The sequence below is a fragment of the Ambystoma mexicanum genome, chromosome 13 (assembly GCF_040938575.1).
Source record: "Ambystoma mexicanum isolate Mex_15411 chromosome 13, UKY_AmexF1_1, whole genome shotgun sequence".
Classification (NCBI taxonomy): Eukaryota; Metazoa; Chordata; class Amphibia; order Caudata; family Ambystomatidae; genus Ambystoma; species Ambystoma mexicanum.
Genome location: NC_090938.1, coordinates 336,386,334 through 336,412,777, shown reverse-complemented (window position 1 = coordinate 336,412,777; position 26,444 = coordinate 336,386,334). Strand labels below are relative to the sequence as shown.

Here is a 26,444-nt window from a genome sequence, read left to right as displayed (position 1 = left end):
ATCTACGCACATCACATTCTCTCTATATACAGACTCTCTTTCTCTCTCTCTCTGTACACGCCTGCCTATATCTACACACATCACATTCTCTCTCTATACAGGTTCTCTCTGTGTACACGCCTGCCTGCATCCACGCACATCACATTCTCTCTTTGTAACTCCTTTGTTCTCACAGTTTTTCTGTGGCACTGGCCCCTCTTTACCCTCTCCACGTCAGTATGGCAATCTGTACTTTTCTGGCCCCTTTCCTCTCTCTCTCTCACTCTCTCTATCTCTCTCTCTCTCTGTGTTAATCTGTTCTTATCTGCACCCCACTGTCTCCCCACTACTGTCCCTGTACTGATCTGCCATTCTTGACACGCCTGCACTCGTTTTCTGTAACGATTCTGCATCCCTTCCTTCTGTGCCGTTTTCCCGTCAAGTCCTTCCGTCTTGTTGCCTTCTCCCTTTGCTGTTCTCTTTCTCTCTTTCTCTCTCTCTCTCTCTCTCTCTCTCTCTCCCGTGCTTACCTTTCTCACTGCCCCAGCATAGCTGGCCCCCTCCACTCCCTCACTCTGCCCCCTCACTTCAGTTGTTCTTTGTGGCAATGACAAGCCATGAAAGAATTGCCAAGTAACAAAAAGCAATAATTACATGTAATTCCGCAGTGTCTGTGGGATTAGTATTCACGTCTAAGTGCTGAATCTACCAGGATTGTTTCGCCCCCCACTGCTCGATATTAACATACACCGATAAAATCAGCATTGGTTATTTTTTGTTCGGTTTTCGCCCCAGGGTATTTGGAGCGTGTCAATAAACCAACAAAGACTCATTATTTTTGATTCTGTGGGAACACGTTTCGCATCGCCTCTCTTGTTCTAGACTTCCAAACTACAGGCCTGAGGGTGTGCTCTGTTTTGTTCATATTGTACTGTTGGCTTTGACTCAGACACCAGCACTCAGCTAAATATCCCACTATCATGGGCACGCCGTCTTTGGCTTTGAATACCGTGTGACCACAAATATGATTTTTTTGAAATATCCCATCCATTCTGCTACATGAGTTACTGATTTCATACACATACACAGTGTCCAGGGATTCAGCACACATGCACGCACAGGAAAGTACAACACACCAACCCTGGGTTCCCATGACTCTGTTAGCGCAATAAGGCCTCCATGGCTCAAAGCTAGTCTTGTTGACCCCTTTGCTGGCTATATGCTACGGTTCGGGGGCTCCTTGCATGCTCAGCTTGTGTTGGGTTGGCAGGGCTGACCTGATTCCAGGTTAGGGGCTATGTGCCGCTATGGCTTAAAGCCGGCTCTTTTGGGTTGCATGGCTGAGGTGAAGGGCTGGGGCATCCAGGAGTTCTCCATGCTCAATGCTAGGGCTATGAGGCTCTATGGATTAGATTGTAGGCTGCTACAATGGCTCAATGCTTGTGCTGACAGTTCCTATGGCTCTGTGTTAGGACGTTGGGCCATTGTTATTCAGTGTTTAGGACTAAGAGGTCCGTGTGGCACCTGCATCCTTGGTTCTAGAGTTTTGGGGTTCCGTTTGTTGACTAGAGGACTGTAGAGCGCAGTGACGTAAGACGAGTTATAAGAGTTCATATAGCAAAGCGTTTGAGGCGACAAATGGCTCGGTGTTAGGGAAATGGGACAGGGCTCTAAAGCCCTTTTAGCTCAGTGTGCAGGCTCTTGTGTCTTCAGAATTAAGAACTATAGTGCTTTTGGCCTCCTATTTAGCAAGGAATGTGGGGCAATCGGCCAAAACCTGCCAGAGTGGCAGCCTCTAAGCTGTATCCTCCAAGCTCCAAGAGTGCTGCGGCATAAAGGCAAGGAATCAAGGCCAACTTTTCATTGGTGCTGGAGAGTGATGAAGTTCATTTGGGTATGCCATGCTTCATCACCGGTAATGGATACAGTGCAAGCAAACTCACTCATTGCTGACGGCCAAGATACAGATGAACTCAGCAGTGTGTGCGCAATACACTCTGAGAGTAGCAGCAGTTGTGGAACTTTTCTTGTGTTGCTGCGCAGTGGAGGGCAAGATCCCAGCCTTCCTCACTGGCTCTATTTTGTCTGAAGGTTTGTAACTGCAGGCCGCTGACTCTTTCAGTTGCCAGGCATCAGAATTCGTGTGCACTTGCCTCTTCCTTGTCAGGTCAGCACAAACCCTGGTCAGGCAAAGCTTCGAAAAGGGCCCTCGAGCGAGGCTTGCTAGATGGCGGTAGACCAGAAAACCTTTTGGGATCGACTTCTTCATGTTGTTTGCTGAGGATGCGTAGGGACTGGCAGCAAGACTTTGATGGCCGTAGGAGTACTTGAGCATTTGCGACATTGCTGGTCTTGCCAGACCAAAAGAAGAGTCTGACAAAGTCTGAAGCTTGCATTGCAGCCTGGTATCTTTGGTTGATATGAATCTGATGTCTGCAGATGCCAGCAGAGCTTTGCCTTTTTGGCTTAGCATCTTTTTCTGTGATTCGGGACTCCACCTCAAGTTCGTAAAAGTAATGATGCAGACCCTTGGGTTACGCAGCAGATTGGAAGCTGATGAGGTCACGTGTTCCAAAACATAAGACTGCAATACTTTAAACCTTTAGCAGCCATCCAGTTACGGTGGGGTTGCCACATTACATGTTTTACTGGATTCCTCTTGGGATTTCCGTGGTTCATAGCTTGAATCCAGACACCATTCACAAACAGGTTGTATGTGGTCCTGAGAAGGGTATCCTGCGCTCTCTCTAAGACAGGGAGAAGCCATGACCATACATGGCAACATCCATATTCTACCCACTCCATATCTGCCATTGGACACTGAACTAGTGTATGCAGGGTTTCATGGTAGGGTAGGGGCACACTGAGGGTACCAGAGATTGCATCCTACTGAAATCAAACAATGGCTGCCGCTAGCCGGCTGATCCCATACAGTCAACTGTAGGAGGATACACAGGGAAAAATGTGCTTTTGGGCAATATAACACTGAAAGACGTAGGTGATAAATTCAATATGCAGGGCCCTTATAAGGCCGTTGATGAGGCGTTTGATGAGGACTGAACAGGGAAAACGTGAGTAATCCAGGTCAAGAACAAACAAAATACTCAAGGATTCATGCTGCCAGAAGTGTCCTATGGACACGTTAGTATCACATGGCACGCTTTCAGGTTGACAGTGATGGTTAATTCCCAGCAGGGTGACCACCATTTTTCGAATTGGCCAACCATTTTCGAAAGCCTATGTTTGTTGCCATGACTAGTTGCATCTTTACGATTCACAGTGAAGTCCAGCACTTGCAGGCTGTTTGACCAATTGATCAACTTGAGGTTCTCATTCTTTATGGTCATAAACATACCCCCCTGTTTTCTTTTTTAACTGATTGTTAAATGTAAAAACAGACAGATATCCTTCTGTTTACTGTCAGTATTAATTGTGTACACAATGGAAAACAACAAAAAATGCAGATCTTTTGATTTGCTCTTCAAGCTGCTAATCATGCCTTGTAAGGCAATGGCTTTGCAAACTAGAATAAACGAGTGGCTGCAAACTAATATAATAGAAAGGCTAAACAGGAGGGCATTTCCTTTCAAATGACTGACCTTATGTCCTCTGATAGCGTGTCCTATGTTAACTTCCAGCAACACAAGTTCAATAAAGTTTTTTTTGTTTTGTTCCTTGGCCAGGACCCTGTGCAGCATCTGAGGTGTCATGCCTACAAAATGAAGCTCACTGGGCCTACAACAGCCAGGACTGTGCCTGCAATTGTCAAAGCCATCTGGAACACTATGATTGGCTCCCAGAGGGACATGTGAAACAGTGAATACCTTATTTAGACTCTCTACGGCGTCCAGCCCTGGCATCTGCAGCCAAGGGCAAAACGCAGCAAAGGGCAGTTCCCTGCTTGGGGATGTTGGGTCTGGAAAGGACTTCGAGCCCCAACCCCTGCCTAGGTGCTCTGAAACGACCATTTTGTGATTTGGTGTCATGTAAATTCCCATTAACATAGCATAGAGGAATGGCTGCAATCCAGTGTTTTCTGGGCATCCTATTCCATGCATTGGGGCATGGAGTAGGGTGTCCTTGAGCCCATGATGTGCCTGCTGATACTCCTCAATACAAAGAACCTCCATACAATGATTTTTAGCGGTCTCCACAGTTACGTGATGGCTATTGTTACACAGCTGGTCACAAAAGGCCTTGTAGTATCCAATTAATCCTACAGAGTCCTCACCTTGGTCTGGGTGGTGGTGGATGGTTCACAGTCAAGAATTACCAGTATCCTCCTCTGTGGAGGATGTACTTTCTCCCCTCTAACCTCATGTCCAAGGTAAAGTACGTTTAGATGCCTTGATGGTCCTTTTGGCTCCCCAGGGGGCTTGCAACACCTTTCGGAAGTGGGTCAAATCCACCACCTAATCCTTTGCTGAAGAAGACCAAGTTACTTACCAACTGTAACGTTCTTTCGATTGGATGTTACTCCCATGCATTCCTCATCTTAGATATATATCCTTACCTTCAGTTCCACTTCAGAAAATTTTTCCTCTCTCCAGCAGAGGGCGCTCCACTCGAGGCGATTGAGTCGATGTCCCTCAGCAGCATCCGTCGAGCACCGACGTCATCTGTTGTATAAAAGCCTCGAGCGTGCCCGTTGGCCTCAGTTCTGTTTTTTCGTGTATCAGAGCCCATGACTATGGTTAAAGGGGTGCCTCTTTTGACCCCAGCCTTAAAAGAAATTAAGAGTGTAAAGCACATAAACTGTACTGTGGGGTAGGATGGGAGGGTCGATGAGGAATACGTGGGAGGAACATCCAATCGAAAGAACGTTACAGTTGGTAAGTAACTTGTTTTTCGAATGGATTGTGTCCTCCCACGTATTCCTCATCTTAGATAGACTCCCAAAGCAGTTTACTATTGGAGGCGGGAGTACAGATATTTTTTAGTCATGTACCGAATGTAGTACAGATTTGGCAAATAGACCTCCTTGAGAGGTAGTTGAGTCCAAAGCATAATGTTTTATGAAAGTATGCATGGATGACCATATGGCTGCTGCACAAATATCTTGTACAGGAACACCCCTTTTAAGTGCTGTTGAAGTTGCCATGCCCCTAGTTAAATGAGCTCTTAATCCCTCAGAGGGATCTGTTCCAGCTAGTCTATAACACTCGGTTATGGCTAAGATTATCCATCTTGATAATGTTTGCTTAGTTACAGCTAGTCCTAATTTACGGCCAGTGTATCACACAAACAGTTGGTCACACTGACGTATTTTTGACAATCTTGAAATATAAAAGCTAAGAGCCCTTCTAGGATCTAACCTATGTAGTCTTTCCTCTTCCTTACTTGTGTGAGGAGGAGGGTAGAAAGAAGGTAGTATTATTTCTGTGACAGGTGAAAGTCTGGAACGATTTTTGACAAAAAAGAAGGTTTGACTCTAAGGAAAACTTTATCTTTATAAAAGATGGTGTGAGGAGGACCACTAGAAAGTGCCTGCAACTCACTTACCCTGTGGGCTGATGTCAATGCAATTAGAAGTATTGTTTTCAGAGTAAGAAGCCTTAATGAGCAGGAATGTAAAGGCTCAAATGGTGCACATGTCAGAAATGTCAGTACCAAATTTAAATCCCACACAGGAACTTGAAAAGGTATTGGTGGAAATACATTGTTTAAACCTTTTAAAAATTGTGTTATTAAAGGTATCTTAAAGTAAGATTTTTCTTCTGACGAGCGCTTGAAGATAGATAGCGCTGCTACGTATCCTTTTACCGTACTAACCTGGAGCCCCAGATTAGCCAAATGTAACAGAAAAGATAATACTATTGGAATATCACATTGAAAAGGGTCCACATTCTTATCCCTGCACCAGTTACTGAACTTGTTCCAACGACACCGGTACAGAGATTTCGTTGCTGGCCTTTTGGGCGAAAGCAAAATCTCCATAACATCATCCGGAAGGTCCCAATCCTTGCATCTCAACCTCTCAGAAGCCATGCATGAAGGTTGAGTATGTTGACCGCTAGATGGAGAACCTGACCTCCTTCTTGCGAGAGAAGATCCTATCTTTTTGGAAGACGTATTGGAGGGCAGATGGACATGTCGAGAAGGTCCGGCTACCACGTTCTTCTGGCCCAATCCGGGGCAATTAGGATCATGGTTTTCCCGAACTTCCTCAACCTCCTGATTACTTGAGGGATCACAGGGACCGGAGGAAACGCATATAGCATTGGAAACTTCCAGTCCACTATAAATGCGTCTCCTAGAGCTCCTCTTGGGGGAAATTCCCTTGAACAGTACAGTTCACACTTCCGATTGGTATCAGTCGCGAACAGATCCACTTGAGGGGTTCCCCAAAGGGTAAAGATCTCTTGAAGGACTTCCTGAGCTAGTTCCCACTCGTGGGTGACTGTGCTCTGCCTGCTCAGAGCGTCCGCCGCTGTGTTTTGCTCTCCTGCTAGGTGAATGGCAGAAAGAGAGATCCCTTCTTGTATTGCCCAGAACCAGAGCTGCATTGCCTCTCTGCACAGTGGTAGTGACCCTACTCCTCCTCTCTTGTTGAGGTAATACATGGCCACTGTGTTGTCCGACATTATCAGGAAATTCTTTCCCTGTACAGCTGTCAGGAAGGCCTTCAGTGCTAGTCTGATTGCCCTCAGCTCTAATAGGTTGATATGTAGTTTGGACTCTGATGGAGACCAACGACCGCTGATCGTCAACTCGTTGGTATGAGCTCCCCATCCCGTAAGGGAGGCATCCGTCACTACTGTTATCTCCAGCCATGGTTGCCAAAAAGATTCCCCTCTGAGGATGTGCTGTCTGCAAGTCCACCATTGTAGATCCTGTGCCACCCTGGTTGGAACTTGTAAAAGATCTGACATTTCCCCTGAGAATTGGGACCATTGAGTCCTGAGAGCCCATTAAAGGGATCTCATTCTCAATCTGGCTTCTGGCAACAGAAAAATGCAGGATGCCATGAGACCAAGCAACCTGAGAAAATCGAAGGCCGGTAGATACTGGGCATTCTGGAATTTTGTTACCATCTGCAGAATGTGGTGAGCTCTCTCTTCGGGAGGCGAGGCTTTGCCCGAACAAGTATCCAAGACTGCTCCTATAAACTGGAGCTTCTGTGATGGTATCATGTTTGACTTTTTTTTAAATCAGAGAAAACCCTAGTTTGTGAAGGAAGTGGCAAGTCTTGGATAGATGATCCTGGGCTTGTTCTGGGGAACGTGCCCTGATCATCCAATCATCCAAATAGGGGTAGACATGAATCCCCTCTCTTCTGAGACTCACTGCCACTACCGCCATCAACTTGGCGAAAACTCTTGGGGCGGAGGTCAACCCGAATGGCAGAACTCGAAACTGATAGTGAGAATTGCCAATCGTGAACCTCAGGTACTTTCTGTGCTTGAGATGGATTGGCACATGAAAGTAAGCATCCTGAGGGTTCAATGATACTAACGAGTCTTGAATTTGGAGAGCCTGCAGGATCTGAGAAAGAGTGACCATCTTGAACTTGTCCTTCCTGAGGAACTTGTTCAAGTTTCTCAAGTCCAAGATGGGTCTCAGTTCTCCGTCCTTCTTTGGAATGAGGAAATATGGGTAATCACAACCCTTGTTCCTCTCCGCTACAGGTACATGTTCTATTGCACCTTTCTGTAGCAGGGTTAAAACTTCCTGCAACAGGAGCGGGTCTGGACTTTGGTAGAGTTGTATTCCGGTGGGTGATTCTGAGGTTTCTTTTGAAAGGGAAGCCAGTAACCTTGGAATACTGTTTCCAGTGCCCAAGCATCTGATGAAATGCCCCGCCATTCTTTCAGATGCTGTGAGATCCTGCCTCCCACTGGGGTCTTGTGGGTCAAAACCTCAGAGTGGTTTCGCGGCAGCTGCAGCAGTAGCTGAAGGGACAGATGCTGCTGCTGGGGCAGATCTAGCACCTTTTCCTCGCCCCTGAGGACATTTCCTTTGTCCTCTTTGACTGGCCTGTCCCCTTCCTCTCCCAAATGAGGAGTAAAACGAAAGGGACGACCCCTCCAGGAAGATGAGCCTGTGTAGGGGCGTTGTTGAGGCTGTCTTAAAGTGGCACTGAGTCATTCTGCTACTGCCTTGCAGGTCTGCAGCTTTTCTAAACTTTCATCTGCTTTGCTGCCAAATAACCTTGAGCCGTCAAATGGCATATTAAGAAGTCTAGATTGAACATCTGGTGCGAAACCTGACTTCTTTAGCCACGCAAATCTGCGTAGCACTGCACTAGATGCCATAGACCTGCTGATACTGTCAGCTGTGTCCAAACCTGCTTGAAGGCATTCCCCCGAAGCCTCCTTGCCATCCTTTATTATGGATAGGAAAGCATCATGTTCCTCTCCTTCCTGGATGAGTTGAGCTGCCGCTGACATGCAGTCCCGAGAGTATAGGTGAATCTCGCCAGAGTGCAAGATACATTAGTGGATTTTAGAGCCAGGCCCCCTGTTGTAAAAACCTTTTTAGACCATGCATCAATCTTTTTGTCATCCCTATCAGGGGGAATTGTAGGGTATGCAGCATTTTTTGTTGATGTGGCTGCTTGAACTACCAGGCTTTCAGGAGATGGATGCTTACTCAAGTACTCTGGATCAGAATTACATGGTCTATATTTTGCCACATATTTTTTATTTACTGCTGGAATGGATTCAGGTTTTTCCCAAGCAGCATTTACTCTCCTTTGCAGGGCAATATGAAAGGGAAGTATGGGGTCTGGTTGAGGTTCTCCTGATAGGATATCCGTCATTCCATCATCCTGGTATACAGGTGAGTTTCTACCCCATCCCATAAATTCTGTAACTTTATTCATACGTTTTCTATAACCCAAATCAGCATGCTGTGCTGGATCGGGTTTTTCAAACTCGTATTCAGGGGACGTATCTAGCCCACTTGCAGATTGTAAACATTCATAAAGGTCTTGCATTTTTGATTGAGGATTCATTAATTCCTCAGGGACTTCACTTGTACCATATTTTACGCCTGCCAATGAAACTTCAGGTTCATCTTCTTCTTCATCCTCCTCATTTCCTGAAGACATTTCTCCATATATGGATGACATAATTTGGAAAAAATCATGCCTGCTTTCTGGGTGAAATACTTTCTCAGGTATAGGTTTTAATATTGGTGTTGATTTCACCCCTTTAATTGGTGTCGACGTCGACAGAAGTGTTGATGGCGTCGATGTTGTGGCTATTACCTTCAATGTTGTCGAGGTATTCTTCGATGATTGTGAAGGCGGTATGAATGTCGTCGAAGGAGTCTTCGAGACAATCAACGCCATCGAAGGAGTCTTCGAGACAATCAACGCTGTCAAAGGAGTCTTCGAGGTCGTCGATAGTGTCCTCGACGTAACCTTTTTCGGTTGGGTCGTCGACTCCTATACTCGACAGCCTTCAATGGAGGCTTCGAAGATGTTTTCGTCGGGCCTTCGATGAGGTATCGAAGTCTAAGGTCCTTTTCTTAAGGTCTGCCTCCTGTTTATTGTAACGCTCACCTGGTTCCCACGGAGGCGCGGCGTCGAAGGCGCAGAACTCTGAAGATGGACAGGAAGGGCCCCTCTATTCTGGCTTCCCTGGCTCGTTGGATACCCTCCTGTGCGTGAAAAGGGAGTATTACCAACTGTGGAACAATGCTCAAGCCTCCCACTCCCTTCCAACCCTCCACGATACCTCCTCCACGATTCCCCGTGAAGCCTCACCTCAGGGTTTGGAAGGATGAGCTCTCCATCCTGCTTCTGATGTCGGGGCGCGTTGAAACCCAGTTACTTCACTGGATTGAGGATTGATGGGAGTTCAGGTAAGCTTCACTGTTCAGGTAAGGCGCTGTAAAAGTTCTGTTCAAAAGTTCAAGCTTAATAATAATGTTCGTTGTCTAATTGCAGCAAGCGCTAATGCTTATGTCTTTTTCCCCTTAGGGCCCGGGGTTCGGAGTGCCGGAGATATGGCGCCGACCCGAAGTGAAACAGTTCTGGATGAGCGCTCAGGTAATGTCTTTGCATTCGCTCATTCAATGTCTTTGTCTTTTTTCCCCATAGGGGCCGGGGTCCGGAGATGCCAGGAAGCGGCAGGACCCGAAATGCAGTGGGAATAATCCAACAGGTAAGACTTAAAAGGCAACTGAGCTTTCCTTATTCCTTTTCTCCCTCTCACCTTTGTTCTTGTCTTTTTTCCTCTAGGCGCCGGGGCGTAGCTGAATCCGGAAGATCGCTGCTGAAGATGGAAGCGCCTTGCAAAGGTGAGTAAAATGCAGCGCTGCAGCGATCGAAACGAAATGCCTTTAAAATGATGTCTTCCTTTTCAGGGCCGTTGGAGAAATGACTCCGGAATGCAGATTTAGCAGGTAAGGGCTTTTCTTCTCCTATTCTCTTCCTTTCTCCCCTTGCAGGTGTTCCAGGGTGCTGGCAGGCGTGGCTGAAGTCAGGAGGCAGGAGCTGACACGGTGAGCGTCCAGCTGCTAGGTGCAGAACAACGCGAAGCATGTGTGGCTGTTCGGGTGGGGTTTAAATAGCCTTGGAAGAAGTTCCTGGTATGTATCCTTCCACCAATCAGGTATGTATCCTTCCCCGACCACACCCGGGTGGTGAAGTAGTCCTACAGGTTAAGTAGTCCCATTCAGGCCTCAAGAGGGCCTGGATGAAGCAGCAAGGTCTGCATCAGGTAAGTGTGCACCCAAGCACTTAAACACATATCCTCTTCTATGAGCCTGGCGCCTAAGGCGCCAGGACTGGGGTCCGCTATGAGCCTGGCGCCTAAGGCGCCAGGACTGAGTCCAAAGGGCCCCGACTTGGGCCCGCTAAGACTTCCCTGGGGAAAATGATGTCTGCCTCTGGGGTTGCTGGGCCCGGCCTGGCTCCTTAGAGGTAGGCATCATGACAGTACCCCCCCTCAAGGCCCCTCCCAAGGTCTTTTCCTCCGGGGGTTTTGGTTTGTGCGGGAATCTTCGATGGAATCTTTGAATTAATCGTGGTGCGTGAACATAGTTACTGGGTTCCCAAGATCTTTCCTGAGGTCCATATCCTTTCCAATCAACAAGATAGAAGAGTTTCGACTTAACTATCTTGGAATCTAAAATGTCTTTCACTTCGAATTCTAATTCTCCATCAATTTGGACAGGGCCTGGGGGCTCAGACAGTCTGGTTCCAGGTTGTACTGGTTTTAGAAGAGATGCGTGAAAAACAGGATGAATCTGCATGTTGGATGGTAAATCGAGTTTAAAGGCCACTGGGTTGATAATAGCTTTGATGGGGTAAGGCCCAATGAATCTGGGATTAAAAGTTCGCTGACCCTTGAGGGGTAGATGTTTAGTTGCTAGCCATACCTGATCTCCTACTTGGTAAGGAGGAGTTTTACTTCGGTGCAAATCAGCGTTTTCTTTATACTTTTTCTTGGCTTGCTGTAAGTGGGTTGTAGCTTCTTTGAAGGCTTGGGTTATTGTGGAATGTAGGTGATTTACTGCAGGCATCTCCAGGGTCAGAGGTGGATCTAGGTCAGAGGTCCGAGGATGGTGACCATACAGGGTATAAAAAGGAGTCTGTCCGGTTCCAGAATGCACTGAATTGTTGTATCCATATTCTGCAATCCAAAGGATGTCCTTCCAATTCAACTCGGATTGGTGTAACATGCACCGCAGATATTGCTCGAGAGTCTGATTGGTTCTCTCGGTTTGTCCGTCGGTCTGGGGGTGGTGGCTGGTGGATAACTGCACGTCTATTTGTGCTAGTTGGCAACATTTCTTCCAAAAGTGGGAGATAAATTGACTTCCACGGTCTGAGACTAATATGGAAGGGAAACCATGTAACCGCACTATATTTTCCATAAATTCCTTGGCCAAGGTGGAAGCTGACAGCAATCCTTTTAAAGGGATAAAATGGGCCATTTTGGAGAATAGATCCACTATTACGAGAATCGTGTTGTAACCACCACAAGGAGGCAGGTCAGTTATAAAGTCCATTGACAAGGTGTGCCAAGGTGCTGGTGGAATGTCCAAAGGTTGAAGTAGGCCGGGTGGCCTTTTCTTTTGACTCTTATTTTGGGCACAGATTCCGCAAGACAACACAAATGACTTTATGTCTTTTCTCCAAGAAGGCCACCAGAAGTGGCGTTTGATCTTTTCTTCTGTTTTCACAATACCGGGGTGTCCTTCCATTAATGATTCATGATGACGGGTAATGACAAGTTCCTGCAATTCTTTACTTGGCAGAAATAACCGCTCTTGGAAGTAGGGTAAATCATCCTTAACGGTGTAGTGAGGACCCTTTTGACTCCATTCCAGTAAGGCAGAAGAGTCAAAAAGCTGTTTTACTTGAGCTTGGATGTCCTCAATGGTTTGCAATGAAGTCAAGCCCAGAATTCTTTGTTCCGGTATGATTGGCAGGTTCTAAACTCGAATAGGGTTCTTCCATGCCTATCCGGGATAAGGCATCTGCCTTACCATTCTTGCAGCCAGGGCGATAGGTAATTACAAAATCAAATTCCGCAAAGAATAAAGCCCATCGGAGTTGTCGCGAAGATTGAGCTTTGGCCGTCTTTAAATACTGCAAATTTCTGTGGTTCGTAATTACGGTGATGGTGTGTCTTGCACCGAGAAGATAGTGACGCCAAGCCTTGAAAGCTGATTTAATAGCCAGTAGTTCTTTGTCGGTAATTGCGTAATTGAGTTCAGGTGGAGAGAATTTTCTGGACCAAAAGGCTACAGGGTGTAGTTGGTTAGTTTCTGGGTCTCTTTGCGACAGGACAGCTCCCATGGCCGAACTGGATGCATCGGTTTCCACGATGTAAGGGAGATCTGGGCGCGGGTGCTTCAATACAGGTGCAGAGGTGAATTTGGTTTTCAGGTCCTGAAAGGCTTGTTCAGCCTCAAGAGTCCATTCAAAGCGTTTGTTTTTCTTTAGGAGAGCTGTGATGGGTTGAACAGTTCGAGAAAATTCCGGGATGAACCTTCGATAGAAATTGGCAAAGCCAAGCATGATTTGCACTCCCTTCACAGAGCTAGGAGATGGCCATTTGAGAATGGCGTCCACTTTCCGCGAGTCCATTCGGATTCCTTGAGGTGTCAGGATGAATCCGAGAAACTCCACTTCTGTGGTATGAAAAACGCATTTTTCGAGCTTGGCAAATAATTTGTGCTGGCGCAATTTCTCAAGAACTGCCCTAACATGGTTTCTGTGATCAGATTCTGAAGAGGAATACACCAGGATGTCATCAATATAAACGATGACACAAACATCGATAAGTTCCCGAAGAACATCATTCATGAAGTACTGAAAGGCGGCAGGTGCGTTGCACAAACCGAAGGGCATTACTTGATATTCGAAGAGCCCAAATTTGGTGCGGAATGCAGTCTTCCACTCGTCGCCCTCTTTTATACGTACCAGGTGGTAAGCTCCTCGGAGATCTAGCTTGGTGTACACATGAGCATCTTTTACTTGGTCGATAAGCTCAGGTATCAGGGGCAAAGGGTAACGATTCTTAATCGTTATCTGATTTAGGGCACGGTAGTCAATACAGGCCCTAAAGTCTCCTTCCTTTTTAGGTACGAAGAACAAAGCGGAAGAGACTGGTGACTTTGATGGGCGAATGAAACCATTGGCCAGGTATTGGTCCAAATACTGGCGCAAATGCAGGTTCTCAGGTTCAGTAAGAGCATAAATCCTACTACAAGGTAGTTGTGCATTGGGTACCAAGTCGATTTGGCAATCGTAAGATCGATGGGGAGGTAAGGTGTTAGCCTGCTCTTTCTGAAAAACGTCTTGGAATTCTTGGTATTCAGATGGTAGCTGTACAGGGGTGGAAGTTACAGAGGCTAGACCCATAGCTGGATTCCTTGGGTAACAGGTTGGTTCACAATCAGGAAAAGTTATCTTCTTTGCTCGCCAGTCTATTCTCGGATTATGTGTTTCTAACCAAGGGATTCCAAGAAGTACTTGAAATTGTGGGGCCTTGATCACATCAAACACGATTGCTTCCCGATGTCCGTCCTGACCCACCAGAGTGATTTCAACTGTGGAATGCGTTACAGGCCCTGAGGCTATTTCGGTTCCATCAACTGTAGTAATTACATCTTGGGCTACTTTCGGGCGGAGAGGAAGCTTAATCCTGGAAGCCAATTCACGGTCTATGTAATTTCCAATAGCTCCACTGTCTATGTATGCTTTTATAGCATGCAACTGCTGAGGCTGTTTTGGGTTCACAAGCACCATTGGCATGACAAAATGCGAGGTCAAAGAGTTTGTTTTCAAGCTCGGCAAGCGGACCCCTACGCTTGTCGGGCTAGGTCGTTTCCCGAACCAGGTGTCAATAACTCATTATCAGTGGCTCCAACCACCTTCTTGGGTGGTTTAACTGGACAACTTTGAAGAAAGTGACCGGAAGTTCCGCAATACAGACAAAGTTGCATTTGTCGCCTTCTCTCTCGTTCCTTCTGCGTTAATGGTCCTTTAACACTGCCAATTTGCATAGGTTCGGAAACGTCAGTACTCTTGGAGTTAACGTGGGTCTTGATAGGTACTCTGGTTTCATACTTGAGCCGATCTGCTTTTCTATTTTGAAGTCTGTGATCAAGTTGAACCACTAAGTCTATGTAGTCTGCGCAGGCCTGGGGTGGATCTACTATCTGAGCTATAACATCTTTAAGATCTCCGCGCAGGCCTCGATGAAACAATGTGATCCTTTTATTTTCAGGCCATCCGGTTTCCACAACTAGTCTATTAAAGGTGGCGATATAGGACAAAAGATCCTAATTACCTTGTTGTAAGGATAGCAGTTCGTTGTCAAAGGCCTGTCCCTGCGAGTGTCGAGCGAACAATCTTTCCATGCTGGCCTGGAAGCCCTGGAAATCCCGGAGAATGGGATCATCCTGATTTACCAATGGAATAGACCAATCGGCAGCACAGCCACTGAGGTAAGATAGTACAAAGGCTACTTTGGTCTGGTCGTTGGGGAAGGCCCCGGGCCTGCATAAAAAGTGTAAACGGCATTGGTTCATAAAAACGGCATATTTCTTGGGATCCCCCGCAAAACGTTCCGGCGGGGCCAAAGGCATGTGTCCAGGTAGATTGATTTGTACCGGGTTATTCGAACCCATTGTTGTAGAAATATCTCCGGAAACAGGTAAAGGAGTGTGCTCTGCCTGGCCCTGCAATAACCTTTTGGCCAGAACATCAGTTCTTTCCTTGGATAGGATTAGTTCCCTTCTGAGAGCATTAGTCTCCTGGCGGGCTGAGTGCACTTCTGCCCGTAATTCCCCTAAAAGATGGGCCAGCTGATCTGTCTCGGAAGTCTCCATAGCGCCCGGGTGGGAAATTGTGGTGATGCTTCGCGTTCTGTAACGCTCACCTGGTTCCCACGGAGGTGCAGCGTCGAAGGCGCAGAACTCTGAAGATGGACAGGAAGGGCCCCTCTATTCTGGCTTCCCTAGCTCGTTGGATACCCTCCTGTGCGTGAAAAGGGAGTATTACCAACTGTGGAACAATGCTCAAGCCTCCCACTCCCTTCCAACCCTCCACGATACCTCCTCCACGATTCCCCGTGAAGCCTCACCTTAGGGTTTGGAAGGATGAGCTCTCCATCCTGCTTCTGATGTCGGGGCGCGTTGAAACCCAGTTACTTCACTGGATTGAGGATTGATGGGAGTTCAGGTAAGCTTGACTGTTCAGGTAAGGCGCTGTAAAAGTTCTGTTCAAAAGTTCAAGCTTAATAATAATGTTCGTTGTCTAATTGCAGCAAGCGCTAATGCTTATGTCTTTTTCCCCTTAGGGGCCGGGGTTCGGAGTGCCGGAGATATGGCGCTGACCCGAAGTGAAACAGTTCTGGATGAGTGCTCAGGTAATGTCTTTGCATTCGCTCATTCACTTGTCTTTGTCTTTTTTCCCCATAGGGGCCGGGATCCGGAGATGCCAGGAAGCGGCAGGACCCGAAATGCAGTGGGAATAATCCAACAGGTAAGACTTAAAAGGAAACTGAGCTTTCCTTATTCCTTTTCTCCCTCTCACCTTTGTTCTTGTCTTTTTTCCTCTAGGCGCCGGGGCGTAGCTGAATCCGGAAGATCGCTGCTGAAGATGGAAGCGCCTTGTAAAGGTGAGTAAAATGCAGCGCTACAGCGATCGAAACGAAATGCCTTTAAAATGATGTTTTCCTTTTCAGGGCCGTTGGAGAAATGACTCCGGAATGCAGATTTAGCAGGTAAGGGCTTTTCTTCTCCTATTCTCTTCCTTTCTCCCCTTGCAGGTGTTCCAGGGTGCTGGCAGGCGTGGCTGAAGTCAGGATGCAGGAGCTGACACGGTGAGCGTCCAGCTGCTAGGTGCAGAACAATGCGAAGCATGTGTGGCTGTTCGGGTGGGGTTTAAATAGCCTTGGAAGAAGTTCCTGGTATGTATCCTTCCACCAATCAGGTATGTATCCTTCCCCGACCACACCCGGGTGGTGAAGTAGTCCTACAGGTTAAGTAGTCCCATTCAGGCCTCAAGAGGGCCTGGATGAAGCAGCAAGGTCTGCATCAGGTAAGTGTGCACCCAAGCACTTAAACACATATCCTCTTCTATGAGCCTGGCGCCTAAGGCGCCAGGACTGGGGTCCGCTATGAGCCTGGCGCCTAAGGCGCCAGGACTGAGTCCAAAGGGCCCCGACTTGGGCCTGCTGAGACTTCCCTGGGGAAAATGATGTCTGCCTCTGGGGTTGCTGGGCCCGGCCTGGCTCCTTAGAGGTAGGCATCATGACATTTATTCACTGGAAGGCTTTTCTTTTTAGGTGTTTGGGAAGAATCCCTAGAAGACACCCTCAACAATTTCTTGTCGGATTTCCTAGTCTTAGACCTTCCCCTGTCACTTTTTTTGTGCATAGAGGCATGGTTTCATCAGAAGTTTTTGAGGGGGTCTGGGCCGCATTCTCAAACATTTTCATCATCGATGCTCTAAATGCTTCCCACTTTTTAGGGGAGTCATGCTTTGTTGGACACGTAATAACTTCCTCCGATGTAGTCGAGGAAGAGGAAGAGGGAGACCGGTGTTTTTGGACGAAGAAGAAGAGGACTTTCTCAATCTACTCCTCAATCTGGATTTTTTATGGCATTTCGCCGAAGACTCAGCCGAGTCTTTCTTCCCTCTCGAGTAAAACTTTGAGGATTCCTCCCCACCTCCAGTTTACCTCTTCTTTCGTTCAAGGCCTTATGGATCATTGACTGACAAGAACTGCAGTCGTCGATTCGATGGTCGGAACCGAGGCACCAGAGGCAATTACGATGAGGGTCGGTCAGTGATATTTTTCTCCCACACCTTTGGCATTTCTTAAAACCCGTTTTCGGTGTGGACGGGTTTGAAGAAGACGACATAAACTGAGTGTCGTTTTATCTCGATCCGAAGCGAAGCTAACGGAAAAACGGAACTGAGGCCAACGGGCGCGCTCGAGGCTTTTATACAACAGATGACGTTGGTGTTCGACGGATGCCGCCGAGGGACATTGACGCCGTCGCCTCGAGTGGAGCGCCCTCTGCTGGAGAGAGGAAACATTTTCCGAAGCGGAACTGAAGGTAAGGATATATATCTAAGGTGAGGAATACGTGGGAGGACACACTCCATGGGAAAGATACATTGTTTAGATAGGTGACATACAACTCTCCAGTCCATCGAGGCAATTAATCCAAAGGACACGACACTGAACTGACACAAGTCTTCAGATGTGGTTTTCACCTTGGCACACTGAGTTAAGGCAATCTAAACCTCCCATTGGGAATCCCCTACCCATTTAAATTCATGTGAAGCTGACTACATACTTGGTTTAGGAAAAAGACTTATATTGCCATCCTTATGCCGATGACATGCAGATCTATCAGCGTGTCAGCGGTCTCCATGAGAGTTTTTCCTATGTTGCTGACAGTCTGACAAACTTTGGTGATTGGCTGGGAAGTAGTGGACTAAAAATGAGGTTTTACTTCTTGCCTCATGACATTTATTAAATAACTCAGAGGATATCCCTGATCTCCGCTCCAGACTTTTCATGCTTTATACAAAAATCTTTTCCAATAGTGTCACATTTTACCTTACATTCTCACTTACTTACTTTACATCTTGGTAGGTTTCTTGATTAATGCAGGATTAGACAACACCAATGCCCTGCATGTGGTTATCTTTGCCACAATCCTGCTGTCTATCTTTTATTTGGGAGAAGAAAAAGTGACCTTTACGCGACTCCAACCCTCTTTTAACTAGTCCTTGCTGAGGTGCCAAGTGAGCTTTAAGATTCTAAGGTGAAGCACACAAATAAATTCTCAATGACATCAGAGCAAGCTTCACACCAGGCACCTTCGCAGATGTACTGAAGACATGGCAAACCTTCCATCTGCTAAAGAAACCCACACTCAACCAGGATGACCAGGCAAACTATCACCGAATCACACAAACTATCACTGAATCACGCATGTACCCTCCCTCAGCAAAGTGAACGGGCAGACCACTGCCATCCAGTTGCATGAAAGGATCACTCAGCACAATCATCTACAGGACTAAGAATCTTGTTTCTGACCATGATGCAGCTCAGAGACTATCACCATGCAAGTTATTGATGGGGCTCACCAGACATCATAGACAAAGAGGAACCCAGCTTATTTCTCAATCGCTCTGCTACCTGCTTTCGATACCGTTGACCATGAAGCCCTCCTCAACATCCCTGCCACACACATGGGATTCAACAGAACAGTCCTGCAGGGGATCACCTCCTACATCTCCAACAGAGACCAACCTGTGCAGATGGTTTCCTACAGATCCCAATGCCACCCAGTAACCTCCAGAGTTTCACAAGTCTCCATCCTGCCCCCTGTTATTTTTAACGTATACATAATCTTTGGGGGAACTCCTTTGCAACATTGGCATCAAGATAATCAATAAACAGATGACACAAAGCTGCACCTATCAATGACATTCGACTCAGGCACTGCCTGTCGTCATCTAATCCTGTATGTCAACCACTTACCTGAAGTTGAACCCTACAAAGACTGAATTTGTTCGTCTCGTAAACCCCACCAAACATGTCTAAGTATCGAATTGGCTGACAGACATGACGCTCGACAGATTCATGTCTCAACTCTCACTCAGTGCAAAATCTCAGGGCTTTGCTATCGACTGTGACCATACTTACAAAACACCCATCACTAAGAAGACCTATCACACATGGCACTATCTTGCACTCATCTAAAAAGCAAAGCCTTTCACCCCCGCCCTGAGTTTCAGAACAGTTGTCCAAACCCTGGCCTTCTCCCACCTGGATGGTGACAAGGGCCTATTAGCAGGAGTTCCAGATGCCATGTTGGCTCCTCTGAAAGCCATCCAGCATGCTGCAGTATTCCTAATCACAGGACTAAGACAATTCCTACACATCACCCCATGCCCAAGGAGATGCACTGGCTACCCCTTCAAGCATACATCATGTCCAAGAGTGCCTGCATCACCTGCAAAGCAGTCACAGCCAAAATGCCACTTTACTTGTCTGAAAAACACACCATTTTAGGAGGCTGGCGAACGACCAGAAGCCACAACATCACTGGACTGGGCTAGAATTAAATAACTGCAAGAGGAAAAAACAAGGAAACATGCCCTTTTCTCCAATGCACACTGTCTCTGGAGCAAGTTACCAATGCAGATAGGACTAGCCCCCTCCATGCTACACTTCAGGAAGGGCCTGAAGACCATACTCTTCAAAGAACTGCTCTGTTGCTTCCCAGCTGCGTTTGCACTTTATAAATCCCATAAATATCAATATATATACACACACTCACACACACACATACACACACAAAGATTGTCCCTTTTCTGCTCACATACTCCTTCTTATTTTCGGGAGAATAGCTCAGGGGCAACGTGCTCGCCTTGGAAGCAAGACCACATGGAGCAACAGAGGTTTGATCCCCAGGTCAGCGCTTAAAAACCTCTGAGTATTAAGTGCGATATAAATAACCTATCATATCATAACTATTTTTCGTTATTCCCCAATTGAAATATAAACACAAAGGTGACAGAAGATTTGACGGGCTTCTCATTGTCCATACCTCTGGAAACCTATCCCTTCTGAAATTTGCAGTTTGCCCAACGTGCTGGACTTTTACACGGCTTTTAAGATCTTACCTTTTAAAATGGTCCTAATCTCCACTCCACAGCTTCGCTGTTGTCATTTGTCTTGTGCCTAGAAACAATTACATTTGTGGTGCTGCAAGTTATAAGTGTACAAATCAAACTCCGAGGTTATATCTCATTTGGTTCTGCTTTTGGTATAGGATGCATGACTATCTTTGTGAAAGAACTGAGCTCTTTACAGCTAACGGAGGACCTCAAGGTGGTGGTCCGGCAGTTGTATGTCTGAGCGTGAATATGGACTTTCAGAGGCTTCAATCACTGTACATCGAAAATCTGTGAACCCCAGCCTTGATGTGATCCCAGACCTTGCCTGACATCCTGCAAGAATGAGTGTTCACAGGCATGCTGTATCCACGGTCTATGGCATGTGTACACCATGGAGTGAGACCTAGATTCAGGGAAAACAGACAGGCAAACTGAGGAAAGCTATACTTTCCTCCAATTGCCTTAATGTTGGTTGTGGAGAGAGGGTTGACCCTTCCACTGAGTTGTGGGAGGTCTTTCCTGTGGTAGTTCAGAAAGGAGCTCACATACACCTTCTTCCTGGTCAGGCACTAAAAGCAGAGCAGGCAAATATCTGACCGGGGGAATGGCTGCAGCCTGTTTACATATGATATGATAAGTCATTTATAACGTGCCAATACACAAGTGCTTCTAGGCGCGAGTACACAAGTGTTTCTATAACACTGTTTGAAGAACTCTGGGAGTTCTGATGAGAACAGGGTAGTTGATCTTTTGTGTCTTCTTAAGCCAAACCACTTGCTTCCAGAGCCCTGGGCTTTGTGGGATCCATCACAAAGACATGTTGGCCCTCCCGATAAACAACGTGAGACTCCATCTAGTCATACAACCCTTTATCCAGGACTTCACAAACCTTTAGGCTATCTCACAGCTTTGACATGAGTTGGGTACTCTTTCTATGGGGCCTGAGCACATGGCCCAAAAGATCATGAGTTCGAATACATGTATCTCATTCCCATTCATCCTTCACCAAATAGAAGCCTGAATGAAGTAGCTCACTCTTTTCTGAGGCACTTTACAGTAGGTAAATAACAAACATGGCAGTAGGAGATCCCATGTCATCAACATGGAATGCCCCAAAACGAGTATATTTCCTTGCAGTGTCTTATTTGTATGCTTAACCAGACCATTGGCCTGTATGGTAGGAAATTGAGTAATTGCAATTTTCCCCACACTCTGCCTTCATAAAGGCCAGAAAAGTTGCAACCTCAATCTGCAAAAACCTCCATGGAGAAATCAACCCGTGTGAAACTCCCAATGAGAGCCTTCACAACCTCTGAGACAACAGCAGAACTGTCTAGAGCTCCTGAGAGAGACTGTCCAGTGGCAGGTACACTTTTCATTGCGTGCAGGACTTCACTCAGCCCCTCCACTGCAAGAGCACACTCCTCAGGAGGCTGTTTTTTTCAGGCTTGTGAAAGGGCAATGACAGTCCTCACCAACACTTTGGGACTGTGTGGCATTGTGCTCAAGCCAATTAGTTTGTTTCTGTTAAGTATTTCAATCAGGTGATGTACCCTGGTCTCAGCCTAGTATGCAGAGCACAACAAAAGTGCTTATTTTATTATATATACAGGTTCAATATTTTGAGTGACACACCACTCATATCACACCCCTTTTCAAACACCCCGGGTCACGATGGACCAGGAATCAGGCTGGTTGGTAAAGGTAATATTTATTTATTTATTTAAAATTCAAATCAAACATATACTTTTTAATAGGGTGCAGCAATCACCAATGTGGTGACAATAACATATAGTAAGGTATGTAATGCACTTGAATTCACTCTTTAGCAACTCAAAATATAAAACACCAGAGAAAATAACACTTTTGGCTTGTTTGGAAAGATAGCACTTAAGTTAGGATTCCCCCCTGCAATATTCCTCAACCCGCAAATAAACAATTCTAAATAGATATAAGGAAGCAGCAGGTAATCAGGAATAAGGAACAAGAAACAGGATTTGAATACAACCTTCCCTCCCCAAACAAGAGAGAAAAATTGATTTGAAACCTTACACTTTTTAAAATGAAATTTCAGAAATGGCTGAATAAAACACTGAAAATGTGCAGAAATCCCTAAATCAGTACACATTTCTATGGGAGCAACATTGGAAAGATGCTAGCAGTCATGAGCAATAGTTTGAGCAAAAGTAAACAATTCGAATTTGAATGGAAGGTTGAAAATAATTTAGAATAAAAATAACACATGTAAAACTTTGCAAAAATGTTGATTCCCGCCTAAAATTAACTAAATGGTTTTTAATAAAAACGGGTGAAATACACTGATTTGAAACTCAGTTTGGACAGGAAAATACTATAATGTTACTCTAGACTAGAGCATTCCGGCTAGAATACCAAAGAGGGACACAGTAAGCTCGGGAGTTGATTCATGACTTCAACCCCAGATCCCCAGCGCCCGCTCCGGCGGAACTAGACCGACCACTCGAAATAGGATTGATAGGTTAGGATTTACACAAGATAAAAATGACTAAAGAAATGGCGTTTAGCAAAATAAATCAAAGACAGGATTGCAATAAGGATTCTGACAAGGTTACAATTGATAGGTTAGGATTCACACAAGATAAAAATGACAAAAGAAATCGCGCTTAGCAAAATAAATCAAAGACAGGATTGCAATAAGGATTCTGACAAGGTTACAAGTTATTAAGGTAAGGATCGGATGGTTTAGAGATTGGGATAGGACAAGGCAAGCAAGATATGCTATGGTTTTCTATGATTCCTATTAATACTTACAGTTCACTTTAATTTAGGATTTTGGACCGTCAAGGGTTCTGGATCACCACAGATTGGGTCTAACCAAGAATGGCTGGGCAAATCTGGCGGGACAGGATCAGCTGGGGCATTCTGGTCACCGGACTGCACTGGACTGGTGCTTCTGATTACTGGATACTACAGATCAATGGGATGGCAAGTTTGCAGGCATGCATCTAGTAGCAGCAAGCCAGGCTGGATCAGGATGCTTCCCTTGGGTTTTTTGGGATTTTTAGAATTTGAGGCCTAGCTGAAAAGGGGTTCAGCAATTCATAGGCCTTGGCTTTGCAATGAAAATCTGGAATCAGGATCAAGCAGGATGAAGAAATCAGGAACAGGACGCCACACAGGAATTCAGGAAGAAAGTCAGGAATCAGTGTATGTTTTGTGTGCTGTCAGGTGCCCTTATTTATCCTGCCAGATGACATCACTAAACTATATGGTAGGGGCAGGCTTACTATCAACACCCGTAATGCTAGGATTGGGCAAGAGCATAGTTTCCGCCTTGCCCGTGGCTGACTGGATCATAGAAAAAAGATGTCATGTTTATGGTGATTTTTACAGTGTTTAGAAATCTCCCCTAGCTACTGGAACCAAAATCTACTTTTGCCATAAATATATATTTATACAGTTATAACCTCTAAGAAAATCAGATATCCAGGTTACATATTTTGTGCGTCATATTTCAATCCAAATCCCAAATCGGTGGGACCTGGTTTTGCCTTTCTGCTACATTATGGCAATTTTAACCATGAAAGATTTGGCCTAAGATTCCCCAATTCTGCACAGAGATGTGCATATTCCCCTGGAATATGTGTACAAAATGTTATGTTCGCAACATCAATAATTTCCCCTTAATCGGTCAATTTTTATAACATTCTGTTCCTTATGTAGTAATAGGTTCTACCAAGTTTTCAAACAAATAGCATAAAATTAGATTTAGAACTTCAAACTTTTCATATTTTTCCTCATTCTTGCTGTAAAGTTAAATGTCTTTTAAAGTTCAGTTACAACCTTTAAAACCAAATGTCACTTGATCAGTTTTTTTTCCTTTCTCCCAACTACAAGCAGCTGTCAATTCCTTTGAAGCAGGATGAGGGTCCTCTCTCTTGATTGAAGATTGTATTGCCCCTCACACTTGACAGGTGAGAGTCTCAGCCTGCTATTGTCCCAGCCTGGAGCAAAGACGAATGTCAGATGAGCTGGGGAAGTCCCTGAGTCCTGGTGCATTCAAAGTCCTCCAAACTAGAAATTAGCACTTTCCTGTCCCAGACGTTTATGAGGTGTCACCCTTTCTCAGGGCTAGCAACTGGCAGAGCAAGTTTTTTTTAATATAGTTTGCCAACTTAGCCTGAGTTTTAGGTTTTATTTTCTCATTTTACATCTTGACTTAAACCTATGGAATCAAAACAGTTTATAGGTGCACTTTTACCAGCAACAAATCCTTTTACATTTCTAAGTAAGCTGGCCTTTACACAACAATGTACTTTTAAATAGGCGATTTTCTCTCTTCAGCCAGAAAAAGCACATTTTACTGTTTCTTTAAATTTGGTTTTCATCTCCAGCAAATACACACTTTCTGCAGCTATAGTTCTTTTCTGGAGTGCTGGAGTTGTTTTGCAGCATGGATACATTTAACAGGCATCTATTTAGAGTCTTTCTCTGAACAGCTGATTCTTGATACTCTTGCAAAGAAAATAGACGCGTTTCCCGTGTAAAATAAAAACAAAGCCCCTGGTTGATTTTTCAAAGATACTTTTGACAGGAGCTGTCATTCAAATGAGTCCCGGCTCCTCTGAGACACAATGGATGATCCTGGGCATTGCAGGGCCTTTTTAACCACAGTGGTTCATGAGAAATTGATAAATTTAGCACCAAGCAGCACTTTTAATGTTGAAAAAGGTGTCATTTTAAAGAGGCATTTTGGGTTTTCTGCAAAGAAATGCTGCCTCTTTCACTTCACTCCATGTTACATGTTGCAGAGCACACTGGCACATTCCTGCAGTGAGTACTCTGTTCCACTCCACTGAAATGTGTGTGGCAGGGTGTTGCAGCCATTTTCTGGTTGTTGCAAAAAAGCAGTTTAGAGATCTTGGTGTGCACAGGAGTCAGCGTGGCCATTTTGCTGTTTCTTGCACCACTGCAGCAAAGTGATGTAGCATAGCACAGCTGAGTGGGTCAAAATATCCTACATTTCCTAGTAAGACCTTTGCAGTACATTGTCCTTCACACTGACAAAGGGCCTCATTACGACCCAGGCGGTAAGTTACCGCCTGGGTCCTACCCTTACCACCATGGTGTAAACTATGTTTACACCATGGTGGATGGCGGATTTACTGCCCCATTCCAAGGTGAGTGGGGCGGTAAATCCTCATTTCCCATTTTACCCTTCCCCATTCCCATTTTTGCCCCATAGGGCATAATGGGAGTGGGGAAGGCGCTAATTACGCCAACCGTAAATTACGGTGGCGTAATTAGCACCATGGTCCCTTAGCGCCATGGATTTTAACGCCTGCAAAAAGCAGGCGTTAAAATCACCATGGCGCTAAGGGACCTTGTAATCAGGCGTTAAGGGTCGGCGCCGTTTACGGCGCCGTTAACCCCTTAACGCCTGACTCGTAATGAGGCCCAAAGAGCCTTTCGATCTTGTTGTCACCAACCTTGTTTTTAAGAGTGATTGTGTCAGTTTTAGAGTTCCTAAGGGATTCACCTGCCATTATATGCATAGCGACGTTATTAGGACTATGTAACAGGGTACGGCAGATATTAAACTACTAGCTCCAGGAGCTCTAAGAGGACATGTCTTTTGGCTGTTAACAAAGACAATGTGTACACATTTTTTTGAGTATTCACTGAAATCACATTTTACATGTTTTGGTGCTGTTCTCAAACACCCAGAGATGACAGGGCTACCTCGGAGGGGAGGCAGGGGTCCTTTCTCGAGCCGAAATGACACACTGACAGTCTGTAACCCAATGGTCTTACCCTTCTGTGTGTATGACCCCCACAGTCCCACCAGCATTCTGAGCCACAGTTGTCTTGCGGGACCTTCCTTCTGGGCTTTCCCACTGTCTGCTATGGGGGCCTGTGGAAGGTGAATTGAGGTTCTGCTGTTTTTAGCTGTCCTGTTTCCAAAGAGAGCGAACCCCTCCCTTTCTGGTTTATCAGTAGGCATACACCTGGACTAAAGACTCGGCTAGCAGCTTGGGGTCAACTATCTTGAAGTCAGCAATCCTCAAACCTTCACAAGTTCCGAAACTAAGTTTCCCCAAACTCATTTCTCTCATGCTGCTATAAAATGTTTGGTATAATTAATTCAATTCCAGAAACACTTCATTTTCATTCTGAGGAAATGGACTTGGCAAGCAGGATGCTTTAACCTCCTCGATCACTTTGTACATAGTGCAGCTTGGCTCCTCCTTCCACCCTTACCCTACAAAGGGACTTCATTATTTCCTGTCGATCATCCGAAAGTGCTGTATGACCAGTGCTACCACCAATAAGGTCTGTGACCTTCTCAAGGAGGAGCTAGAAAGACAGT

General features: G+C 45.7%; 1 protein-coding gene across 3 annotated transcripts in view; it reads right to left on the bottom strand.

Annotated features, from left to right (window-relative positions):
* The window catches only part of CDH24 (cadherin 24), a 1,353,690-nt gene that overhangs the window by 959,120 nt on the left and 368,126 nt on the right, over positions 1 to 26,444 (bottom strand). The window lies entirely within an intron of this gene.